The sequence below is a fragment of the Phyllostomus discolor genome, chromosome 6, assembly GCF_004126475.2.
Source record: "Phyllostomus discolor isolate MPI-MPIP mPhyDis1 chromosome 6, mPhyDis1.pri.v3, whole genome shotgun sequence".
Classification (NCBI taxonomy): Eukaryota; Metazoa; Chordata; class Mammalia; order Chiroptera; family Phyllostomidae; genus Phyllostomus; species Phyllostomus discolor.
The window spans coordinates 84,184,580-84,198,139 of NC_040908.2; positions in this window are offsets into that span (position 1 = coordinate 84,184,580).

The following is a 13,560-nucleotide window of genomic DNA, read 5'->3' on the forward strand; positions in this document are numbered from 1 at the left end:
CAAGGCACCCAGGTAGAAGACCTGATGAAGCAGTTCTGGCTGTGGACCCTGAAGCAGTGTGTGACCCAATTATAATCCTTCTTAGCCACAGTCCAGGAGCAGCACTGCCTGTCCAGGGACCAGATGAGAGGCATGCCCATCAGTATCCTTGGAGCCAACTCTAAAAACTTCTGTCTGACTGTGGATCTTGAAACAGCCCTGTGCAGAGTGGCTGTGGGCACCTCTGCCTGCCATGGAACCATCTGAAGACATGCCCTCCAACCCAAGAAGCAGAACTTCAGAACTCTGTACTGGCTGTGGAACCTAAAGCAGCCCTCTGTCTCAGTCTAGTCCATCTTCTGTGTGGTCAGGGGCAAATCCTGTCCACCTGAGGAGCTGAACTGTGACCTCCTGGAAACCATACTCCTCTCCACACCTGGTAATAGGCTAGCTGTCTGTAGACCAGACTGTGGGCCCTGAAACAGGCTCTTCTTCCAGCGCCAGCCCTACTGACACAGCTCCTGGAGGCAGCCGTATCCATGCAGGAAGACATGAAAAACACTCACCTGAGCTCCTGGTTACAGGCCTGCCAGCCAGGGACTCAACAGAAAAGACCCAAATGCAGTTATATGATGGGACACAGACCCTGCCTGACCATGATCATAGAGGCAATACCATTAGCCTATGGGAGTAGATAGAAGAATGGCGTGCGGAATCCAGCTCATAAAGTCTGTGGAGGTGACTGACTGCTCCTTCAAAGGCATAAACACCCATGCAAGACCACAAGGATCTTGAAGAATAAACAAATATGGCAGCAGCAAAGAAATCTAATAAAGATTCATTAAGTGACCACAAAAAACCAGAGATCTATGAATGTTCTGACAAACAATTCAAAGTAATCATCTTGAAGATCAAGGTGATACAAAAGAACACAGATAAGTAAACACTATCAGGAGAAGAAAAAATGAGAACTTTAATTTTAAAAAAAGGACCCCTGCCGCCTGAGCCCCCCTAGAGATGAAGAATACAATGACGTTTAGGCGCTAAATACAGGGTCTATATGACAGAGTTTATGTTTCCAGATATTTCAGGGTCACCTGATGTTTGAGTCTGCTTACACCATGTGCCTGGTGTCATGGCCAGTTTGCAACCTAAAACAAGTAAAGGCCCATAGTCCCCCAGGGAAGACTGTTGGTTCGTTCATACTTGAAAAGTCTATGTGACCATCCTTAGATTTTGACTAATTTTGTTGTTGCAAGAGTCTGCTTTTATATTCCATCATCCTCATCGTACAGGGCCTGAAATCTGATGCCTGTATTTGCCATGAGGGCAATACATGAGGATAAAATATTCTGTTTGTGTTTTCTACTCTATGTTTTCATTTGTCCTTTACATTTAACAAAGAAATTCATGACTTTTTTCTTGTGCCTTCATGGTATACATATGGTTAACTTTTCTGTAATTAGTCTAATTCTATAATAGTTTTCAGTATGAGGATTGCCTTAAATAAACCATTATTATATGACGGACTTTCCTCTTCTTACAATTTCTTCTTCTATTTCTAAAATAAAGGCACGCCAGGATCTGGTGTCTCACCCATTATTGGTCTGTGATCATGTTTGTTTGGAAAATGCCCTACGGTTTGACAGTAAGAAAACACCAGAACTTTCTAGACTTTTTTCTTTATTATTGGGTTTTCTATGATAGTAAGCATTGGGTTCATTGGTTCCGTGCTCTAAAGTCCTGAGATACATCAACACATCTTCACTGAAGACTCAGAGGGCAACCAAAGAGAGAAAAGAGTGATAACATCTGGGACTAAAGCTTACAGGGCTCATCTTAAGCAATTAAATCTGTAACTACCCTATTTCCAAATAAGGCCACATCCTGAGGTATTGAATGTTTAGGATATTATTACATGAACGACTGGGGACACAATTAAGCCCATAAATATGAATGCCCATGGTTTATTTAGATATCCTGAGTTTTTACATGATGTCCTTTTCTTTCTGTTCTACGATCCCACCCAGGATATTTAATTACATTTATTGGTCACGTCTCTTAGGCTTCTTGTAAGGTGGCAGTGTCTCAGACTCTCCTTGTCTCAGATGTCTTTGTCCACACTTAGTAAGTGAGAGTTATGCCTGACATTCTTCAGGGCCACATATTTACACATATGACTTGAAATTCTTCTGCAGGGCAAGGGTGTCTTCTTGATTTCTTGATTTATTTACTTGTTTAATAGTGTGGATCGTGAATATTTATTTTATTATTCAAATTATAACCCAATACTATTATGTTTATTTGATAGTTCAAATCATTCCAGTGCTCTTAGACATACTGTCAGTGTGTGTGTGTGTGTGTGTGTGTGTGAGCACAGGCATGTGCACAGATGTTTGTGTTTGTTTAAATGATTCTTTAATTTTTGGGACTGCCAGATATTCCATGCTCATCTTGTATAATACCTGATGTTAGAATTAAACATTTCTTCAAAGAAGATCATATGATTTTATTTCAGAATAACATAAAAGACAATACCTGGCAAAAGGCAAACTCATCACTATGGGGCACCATCACTTACAATTCCACTCAGCCAACAGGACAGTGAAATATATATATGCATAAACTAATGCAGGAATGTAGGAGACTGTTCTGCATGGCGTGGGCCCAGCTCCCACTTGGAAATGCACAGGACCCATGCCCATGGATAGGTTCTCCCATGGGGAATCAGGCCTGCAATGTACCTAGGCTGCTTTGAGACTTGCTTTTGCTAAAACTCCCTCACCCTGAATTGAGACAGCAAGTGCTTACTGTAATTTCCTAAAATCCATGCTAAACCTTCCAAGGAGGAGTTTAACAGGTTCAACTACTTTTCCCTTTTCATTTGCAAATATCCCTCTTCTGTGATAGAATTAGTGACTTGGGTTCCTTTGTTTTTTGTAAAAGGTAACCACCTAAAGCAAACCTGTGCTTAGTAAATGAGGACCTTCATGTAATGTGCCCAGAAAAGAAAGAAAGGCCTGTCATGGTGGAGGCCCCGGCTTTTTGCTCCCCTTGAGAGAAAAGCCATGCTTGTTGCCCTTTTCCTCCACAGGCCTCAGCAGTTTGTATGAATGTCTCGTGTCTCATGCACAATGTGGTGGACCCCACGAGCCTGAGTCTGCATTAAAGGAATATGCACATTTGTAAATGTTTCTATATGCAACATTCTGTCACTCTGAAACTAAACATGGGTTCATAGTGCTATCTCCAACTGTAATATATCACTTCAGGGATCAGTCAAGCTCTCTCCTTTTGGTTAGAAACGTCAATTTTCATTCCTAAAGTGGGAAATCTGGCTCCCAGCAGTGTCTATCCATTCACTTAGTTGTGAAATTCTAATACGCAGCACAGCCACACCAACATTATTAACCTGGACCCCTGTAACAGGGTGCAGCCAAGAGGGGGGCCCCAAATAGGGATTTGGAATGGGGTCCAGAACTCAAGGTGTCTGGGAAATATTAGGATGCCCTGAGGAGCATCACACACACAGGTTTGAGCTAGGGGAAGGGAAAAATGGAGCAGGGCCATTGAGAGCTGTTTTGCATAGTAACAGCTTTGTAGCTAACCTCTGGTATGGTCATTTAACATATCTATAACTTTCAACTGGTTACATAGATATGTAAATAGCTGTGGCCATGCTCTGAGCCAGGGGAATGGAAGTAACTTCCCCCCAAGACATAACTGGGAGTCAGGTCCCCCGAGTTCCAGCCCCTGCATGGGAGCTTGGAGAAGATTGGCTCCATGACATGGGGCCACATCTGCCCAGACTCACAATGGCAGCCCAGTAAAGCTGGAAGGATATGAGTGCTGGCAGGTGTAACTGATTGTGGGAGGAGTTGGAAATGGGGCTGCAGAGGAAGATTGGCACAGGGATTTAAACCCAGATGCAGCAGCCATTGGGGAGAGAACCATTTGGTCTTTAGCAGAGTGGGGACTCCTGTGGCCCTGTGAGAGAGAATCACCATGCGGCTTTAGCAGAGAACCGCCACTTGGCTTTGGCAGAGTGGCAACCCCCCTCCTTGCAGCCATTGAGAGGGGAGAATCACGAGGCTGTGGACATGTAGGGGAGAACCACATGGTTTTGGCTGAGTGGAGACTCCTATAGCCATTGTACAGGGAGGACCATGTGGCTGGGGAAGTGGAGAGAGAACCTCTCAGTTTTGCCAGAGTGGGGACCCCCACAGCTTTAGAAGGGGGAGCCACCACTCGACTCTAGGAGAGACCCCGGCGACATAGCTGATGGTGCTGGGAACCAAGAGAGGCCTACCAGCCGAGACGGATTACTGGGAAGAACCAGGGGCTGCCTGAGCCACAGACTTCTATTTCTTTTCCTGAGATATGGTACCTCAGACTGGGCAAGGGGGAAGGAAGCACTGTGTGCGTTTGTGGGTGTTTTAAGGGACTTTGGGATTTTGATGAAGACATTAGGTCGCTACTTTAAGTCTGTATAGCATTAAATAAACATTTCCTTTCCTTTTCACAAATCTCTGGCATTGAGAGACGTCTTTCCTCTAGCGGTGGACATAACAAACCTGGGGGGCTTCCTTTCGGGTAATAGTATATCGTCCCAGGCCCCCCTTTTGTTCTGTAACACCCCCAAGGGGAACCACTTTATCAACAGGAGCACAGTTCTTACATACAGTTTCTTTTGCTTTCAGTTTTACAGGCTCCATCAAAGGTACTCAGGTCAGTAGCCTTTTCCCCCACCCCACCAATGAGGCAGCTAAGACTTTCATATAGCAGATAGATGGGTTCTTGCCACATTCTGCATTCCATCGTGGGATCCTCTACTTCCTAAATTACATTTAATATGCATACATTAAGATTTTGTCATTGTGCCATAAAATTTTCAATGAATTTGACAAAACCATAGTGTCATTTAACTGCCATTATAGTATAATATAGAAAAATTCCATTACTCCCAAAGAAATACTTTGTATTTACATAATCAGCTATTCTTCTACTAAAAAACTGTGTTCAACAGATGTTCATACTCTAAATAGAGTTTTTCCTCTTCTGAAATGTGAGGTAATTAGAATAATACACTGAATAACACTGCCTTTTAAAAATGGGCCCCTCATTGGAGGACATCACAGGTACTTCCAGTGCGCGGTGCTGACACAGACAGCTGTAACAGATGCCCACTCACAGACTTTCACTTGCTCTCAGTTTAGGGAGATTATTGATGAAGCTACTATAGACTTTCACATGTAGGTTTTTCTGTGGACAGAAGTTTTGGATTTATAATTTTATTTTATTTATATAATTTTTATTGAGGTGTAATTGACATACAACATTATATTGGTTTCAAGTGTACAACATAATGACTCTATATTGGTATATATTGGAAAATCATCACTAGAATAAGTCCAGTTGACATCTGTTGCTAACATAGTTATAATTTTTACTATTTCTTGTGCTGAGAATATTTAAGATCTATGGTTTTAGCACGGTGCAAACACACAGTATCATAGCATTCGCTACCACGTCACCATCCTGTCCACCCCCAGAGCCACGTATTTCATAACTGTGAGTCTGTCCCCTTTTACACCCTTGCCCATCTAGGCCACCCCCTGCATCCCCCACCTCTGGTACCACCAATCTGTTATACCTTTATACTTGTAAATTGCCATATTTTGTACTAAAACTCAAAAAACCAAACAAGACTGTCAATGCTGGTTGAAGTGAAGTAAATCATTATATGAGATGCAAACGGGGCTGACTTATCCTTCAAGCACAGGACAAATAGTGCTGAGGACTCACAATTGGTTCAGGGGTCCAGGACAATGTTTTATTTATTTTAACACCACAAGAAAAAAATGAATACAAAACAGGATGTAAGTAAACTGTCCCCAGCTGGTGGGCAGAGGGACTTTCAGTTTGTTTAGGACCCTTAGTCTGGGAAAGTGCTGCTGTGTGTGACTCTGAAGACAGGGAGAGGAGAATCCTTCAGTCCCAGACAGTGTTACTGGATGAACCGGTGCCCAAAAGACCTGCAAGAGAACAAGCAGAAGTCACAGGTCACAAGCTGAGCCTGAGCGGGCAGCTGCTACAGTGTTCACTTACCTCACATATGAGAGAGGGGTTCTGTCTCACTTCCCCACTGGCCTGGAGGACTGTGAGCTCTGGGATTGTCGTCACAGGTCTGGCAGTAATAATCAGTCTCATCCTCAGCCTGGAGCCCTTGATGGTCAGAGAGCCCAAGTTGCCAGACTTGGAGCCAGAGAATTGATCAGGGATCCCTGAGGGTTGATTGGTATTTCTACGGTTGAGGAGTTTGGGAGCTACTCCTGAAAGTTTTTGGTGTCAATGCACATAACTACTCCTAATGTTGGTGCTGCTTCCAGCGCGGGAGATGGTGACCCTCTGGCCCGGAACCCCAAATGCTGAGGGTGGCTGGGTCACCACAGATAAAGCCCAGGATCCTGGGAGAGGGAGAGACACTGAGATGGTGATCCTGGATCTAGAGACGAGAAGAAGCAAGGTCCCACCATCTTCCCAGGGTCCCTTCTCCAGTCCCCATAACCCAGTCACCTGTGCGGTGAGCAATGATGGTGAGGAGAGGAGAGCAGGCCAGGGTGGAGGTCATCACTGAGTTCTGCCTTCAGTGGCCGCACTCTGAAGCAGAGTTTCCCCAGATCTCTCTTCCTTCCCCTGTTCATGTTCTGAGACAAGGATCAATTCATGCAAATGAGACTTGCCACCCCCGCATCTATTTGATCTCTCCCCGGGCCCTGGTCAGCAATCTCTGCCCCAGGATGGCCATGAGTATTGGCAGGGGTGGGGCTGTGTGGAGCCTAGGTTTGAAGAAGTCACAGCTGTGAGCCCTGCGAAGATGGTCCTAGGCACTGCCAGGTGGCTAGTTCCAGCTGTGGTCACCCCAGAACCCTCAAGAACAAGCCCCAAGCGCCTTCTAGTGTCTGGGCTTAGACACAACACTGTGTGGCCAGAACCCATCAGAGACAACCTCTGCCTTCCCACTGGTCTGTGTACTGCCCGCTGCCTTGGGCACTGGCCATGTGTTTTCTCGTGTGGCCCTCCCATCACCTCATTTTTGTACTCTACTTAGGACACTTAGGGTGAGTCTGTCCACAGCTCCCTTGACTGTTCAGTGGTCAGGACTGAGGTGGTATTTCCTACACAAATTCTTAGACCTGTGTCAAGTCCAGAGCAGTGCCTGGCCCCATGGAGGCATGTCCCCTTTTGTACAGGACATGAATTCTTTCCTTGTATGTGATCCATCCCTGGTGGTTGGAGGTCTTTCCTGTGAGTCCCCAGCAGAAATGAGGAGAAAGGGGGCCCTTTTCTCTAGGGGAGGGGAGGCTGTGGGGAGAAAGTCTTCATGTCCATACCTAGTGGATGATAATGTGTAAATCTTTATTGTATGTAAATATTTCCATCTGCAACAAACCAAAGTTCTCGACATACTGTGAACAGTGATTCTCTCCAAGGAGTCTATTCTCAAGCCCACATTCAAAAGTTGCCAGAAACACTTGCTAAATGATAATTGTTGTGGCATTTGTCCGAGAGCAAAATGGGCAAACATGCAGAAAGTACTAGGAAAAAAATGAGTTAAACTTTTAAATAGCTGTGGTAGGATTTTATTAAAAGGGTTTATATGTTAGTCACCACTTATCCAAATTAAAATGTGTGATTATATATAAAACTCACCTCAATAAGGATTTTAAACTTCAATGATGATGAATATTGATAGAAATTGTGGTTAAAAATATCGATAGAAAAGCATTGGAGATGCCTTCTGTCTTTTGTTTTTAATTCTCACCTGAGGATATATTCATTGATTTTAGAGAGAGGAGAAGGGGTGCGGGAGTGACTGAGAGAGGGAAATAGAGAGAGAGAGAGGGAGAGATGGAGACCATTGTGAGAGAGAAACTCCGACTGGTTGTGTCCGGTATGCACCTCAACCAGGGACTGAACCTGCAACCTAGATATGTGCCCTGACTGAGAATCGAACCTGCAACCTTTTGGTGTAGGGGATGACCCTTCAAACAGCCATCCAGCCTGGGCAAATGTCTTCTGTTCTTGATTGGATAGGTGTATATAGATGTTTTTCTAAAATCATTTCATTTTTTAGTCGTGAATTTATGAGTTGTATATTATGGTCTGATCCTATAGATCTGAAAGCCTGAGTTGGTGCCCAGTAAAACCCCATCAAGGTTTTTTTTTTTTCTGAACTTCAGAGCCATAGACAGAGCTTCCAGGACAGAGTAGTGTTGGTTTCAGACTTGTCTGTGGGGCGGGTGCAGCTACAGTCCCTGCCACTTGTGTCCAGCATTTTTAAGACAGAGAAATTGTTCACTCAGCCACCCAATGACAGCCACCCAAGGCCAGTTGGTCCCAGAAGTTTCTGCCTATGATCCATGTCTGAGTCATGAAAAGGTAGGGAGACGAGGGAATTGTGTCCCTTATGTCAGAAACCCTGTGGCCCTGGGTCAAGACATAAAACTTTCCAGCAGAAGTTCAGCCTGGCTGGCAGTGTCACAGTGGTGACTGACTGAGTGATAGCCCAGCCCTGAGAGAAGAGGGGAGGTTGTGTTTCATGCTGCCATGTACTGTGATGTGAGCACTGTGTGAGCCGCACCAAGGCTGCTGTCCCATAATAAATGTAACGATCAGCCAGCCTTCTATCCTGACTGGAGCTCAGAGATGATCAGGAGGGCTGAGCTGCCAGCAGAGAGCAGACTCACCTTGGGATTCTGAGGATCAAACTCATCCCACTGGAGTAGGTGTTCAGGGCATTTCTTGGATGACCTGGTAAAAGAACCCCAATTACGCCCATGCCATTAGTGATTCCTGCTGAGAGAGGTTCTGCCTCTTGGAGATTCTGACACTGAGGAGGGAGAGAGAAGCCTGGAAACTCATTGTTTAGACCAATGCATACTCAGAGAGAGGAGTGAGCTGCGTGTCTGTGTAAATATGTGTTTTTATTAATTTATATGTATGTATATACTTATACATTTAATAACTTTCTTTTAAATATATTTCTCTCAAAGAGAGGAGGAAACGAGGGAGGGAGGGAGAGAAGTAGGGAGGGAGATAGAGATAGAGAGAGAGAGATATTGAGAGATTCTGCCACACATGTAAGGTCAGGAAGCCTATCCCTCAGAATCCAAGCATGAGCACCAGTCACCTTCTGTCCCTGCTCTATCCTCTCTGTCCCCTGAGGGTGGCTCTTCATACAAACTGATCCTTAGGGTTTGTTCTCTGTAAGTCCCTCCAGGGTCCTGAAGCCCTCAACTAAATAAGGTCATGTCTGGAAAATCACTCCCCTTGGTCCAGGATGAGTTTTAGACAGGAAGGAAGAATTTGGTCCAGGTGAGGTCGATGATAACTCCACTTAATAAGTCAGGTCTGTGGAGTGAGAGAAATCCATCCAGGGCCTAAGAATCTAGGGGGGACACCTGAGGGCTGACCATTGCTGCACAGGTGAGGCATTTGGTTCACTTCCTGTTGCAGCTGGCAACAGGACTCATCCTGAGCCCAATGTTGATGCTGCTTCCAGTGCAGCAGGTGGTGCCCACCTACCCCACACTCTCAGTCTCTGCACACTACAGGGTCAGTACAACTGGGCCCAGGACCCTGAAGGTCAGGAGAGTTACACAGAGGAAGAGAGAGGGTCAGAGGACAAGGACACACTCAGCACTGGCACCGGTTTCCTGTTTCTGCAGGAAGGTCAGTCTTCACAACAGAGTCTGGTATCTGAGGGCGCTTACAGGGAGAATGTTTGCCCAGAGCAGAAGGTCATACCCAAGGGACCAGGAAGTATGTGCTTCATCAGGACAGGAAGAGGGCCATCAGGCTGGGGCTGGGAGCAGACAGGGAAAAGTACTCATAGCTTTGGGTTCTTAAAGACCTGAGATCAGATTATATGGTTCTCTCTTGGTCAGATTCTGGTAGGTTCTTAACCTCTGAGCTGAGTACCTTGGCATCAACCTCCCACCAACCTTTTCATAGATTATCTAGAATGAATCTGTATCTTCAAGATAAAGTCTCTGCCTATATAGAAATAACCAGGCTAAGAGCATGCAGTTAGAAATATTTTAGCCATCTTTAAAGCCATGGACCCTTGGAAAGCCTCCAGATCCTCAGGGGGTGGTAACAAATTTAGCAGGGGGTTTATCCTTGATGTGAATGGAGTTAGGTGTAGGAAGTGACCATAGAGTGGTAGGATCACAGAGAAAGGGGAAGAGGATTGTGTCTTCATTCTTAACAGATCTGAAATACATTGTTGAGATCACCCTATGTCTGGTTCTAATGATCAGCCTCTTTTTGGGACAGGGTCTCAGAGACCCATGGGAAGCATTCCTTGCCAGACCTGAAACCAGAGGTTCTATCTTGGATGGCTGAGATAGACCACCCAGGTCTACAATTCTAGGGCTGCTGCTGGATGCTTTTGTTGCCAGGCTATACCGACCATTTCTACGGTGCTGCTCCTTCTGCCATAGATGACCTTGTTCCCATATTGTGGATGGATGTGTTGGCATAGCTTGGATAGGCATCTAAAAGATAGAAAAATAGAGCTGAGCTTTGGGGGTTCCCTGCTCACTTCTGTCCACAACTTAATTCATTTGAGGAGTCATAGCACAAGTTTGGGGATTTCCAAAGAGGTTGAAAAGTGTGGCAAGTGAAGGAGGAATTTCAGAACAAGATCATCACCGAGTGTGAGGGCTCCCATATCTGAATACAAACAAAGAAGAAAGTCCTGACCCTCCCTGTGCGAGATGGAAGTGGAAGACTGTAAGAGGATGAGCTCAAACTCATTTCTCATGTCTTTGCTTAATAAAATAATACAACATTCTGAAAATAATAATAATAATAATAATAATAATAATTAGCCAGGTTGAATATAATAAAATTCAGCCTATAATATAGGTTGAATAAATTCAACCAATAATAAGAATTATTATTATTATTATTAGTTATTATTAATAAGCATTATTATTATTAGCCAGGTTGACTATACTAAAATTCAACCTATAATTAGCACTACTGTGCTACTTAATTAGCTACTGTGGTAGCTCAGGAAGTTAACTCACATTTCCCCTGGGCCTGGTGCTCAAGAAGAGGAAGCGGACCTTGGGTTGTGCTGCTCCGTGATGCTCAGCTTCATTATCGAGCTGTAATCAGTAGCTTCTGCTATAGGTGACACGAAGATTAAAAAAAAAAAAAGAACCAACATTCCCAGAGGATATGGTTATGTCAGTGGTTCAGAGTTTTGAGAATGTATCAGCAGTGCTGATGTGTAAGATTACGCCCTTCTATCTTCCTGGGACTCTGACCTTGGAGCCCACACTATGGATTTGGGATTTGCCAGTGTCTCCAATCATGTGAAACAACTTCTTAAAATTAATCCCTTACTAGAGAGATACAATCAGGAATCCTGAAATTACATGTATCCCCTTCTGTTTAGAGCCTCTGGGTTGTAATTCTCACTCAGCAGGTGGCAGATAATATAGTCCTGTTTGGGGTAGCATGAGGATTACAAACATGTCACCCCAGGTGCACACTGCAGGTGACAGTACAGACTCAGCACCCAGTGACACCCAGCCCAGGCCCTCTGCACCCACACTCTGTCCCTCTATCCCTGCATCACCTTGATGTGGTTCCTGTAACTTCACATCCACTCCCTTTACCTCTCCTTCCCCAGGTGCAGCAAGTCTTACAGAAGTAGAGAGAATTATTCCAGAGTATTGTTTCATTCACTGTGTTTTGCCATGTTTAATGTGCACTTCTCTTGCCCAAATTTTTGAGGGAAAAATAAGGATGTGCATTATACATGGGTATAATGATTACATATCATGGGCATAGTAATAGATACAATAATCCCGTGTATAATGGGCACAAAAACATGGGTGGGCATTATACATGGTAAAATATGGGTGCGTCTTTTCTTAGAGTTTCCATTTCTTTGCTAAAATTTCCTGACTCATCCTTCATTGAAAGTATATTTTATCTGAAGAACTCACTGATAATATTTCATTTAGTTTGGGAAACGCTGTTATCTTAATCACAATGGGTATTTTGAACCACAAGTTGGGATATCTATTTAACTTTAATATTCTTTCAATGTTTTGTACCTTTTACTGTACAAGACTTTATTTTTTCTCAGATTTATCCTTAAGTATTTAATATTGGTGTTGTTTCAAATGGTGTTGTTATTATTTAAAATTGGATAGTTTACTGCTAGTATCAAATTTATTTCTGCAAGTGGTTGGTATCATAAAGTTCAGATTGAAGAGCTCAGACCAGAAGTATATATTAGTTAGTTCTCAACTCTAATAAAATAAAGTCTAAAAAACTACAAAAGATCAATGATAAGTACAGATAAACAATACTGATAAACCTTTAACCAGACTCACCATAAATAAATAAATTAAAAAAGAGAGGACCCAAAAGAATAAAGTCAGAATTGAAATAGAAGTGACAACTGACACACAGAAATACAAAGGATTGTAAGAAAGTACTATGAACAATCATATGCCAATAAATTGGACAATCTGGCAGAAATGGATGAATTCCTAGAAACATATTGTACAATATTCGAAGACAGAATGAAGAAAAAACAGAAAATCTGAATACACTGATTACTACCAATGAAATCAATGTAGTATTTAAGAAAAATTCTCCCAAACCAAATGTCCTAGACTGGAGGGCTTCAAAGGTGAAATTTGGTAAACATTCAAAGAAGAATGAACACCTATCCTTCTCAAGCTATTCCAAAAAATTAAGAGGAAGGAGGGCTCCTAAGCTCATTTTATGAGGCCAGCATTACCCTGATTTCAAAACCAGACAAAGACGTTACCAAAAGAAAATTATAGGCTACTATTCCTGATGAACATACATGTAAAAATCCTCAACAACATATTAGCAAACTGAATTTGGCGATACATTAAAGAGATCACACACCATAAAAAAGTGGAATTTATCCCTGGGATGCAAGTTTGGTTCAATATCCACAAAACAATTAATATGATACACCACATAAACAAATGAAGAATAAAAATGATATGATCATATCCATAGATATAGAAAGGCACTTGACAAAATCCAGCATACATTTTTGATAAAAACTCAGCAAAGTGGGAATAGATGGAACATATATCAACATGATAAAGGCCATATATGACCAGTCCACACCTAACATCATGCTCAATGGAGATAAGCTAAAAACCTTTTCCTTAAGATAAGAAACAAGAGAAGAATGTCCATTTTCACAACTTTTTTCAACATAGTACTGGAAGTCCTAGCCATGTCAATCAGACAATAAAGAGAAATAGACATCTAAATTGGAAAGGAAGAAGTAAAACTGTTATTATTTGCAAATGACATGATAGTATATAGGGAGAACTGTAAAGACTCCACCAACAAACTATTAGAACTGATAAATGAATTCAGTCAAGTAGCAGGATACAAAATTAGTATTCAGAAATCAGTTGCATTTTTGTACCAATAACAAAATATTAGAAAGAGAAATTTTTAAAAAGTCCCATTTACAAATGTATCAAAAACATAAAATAC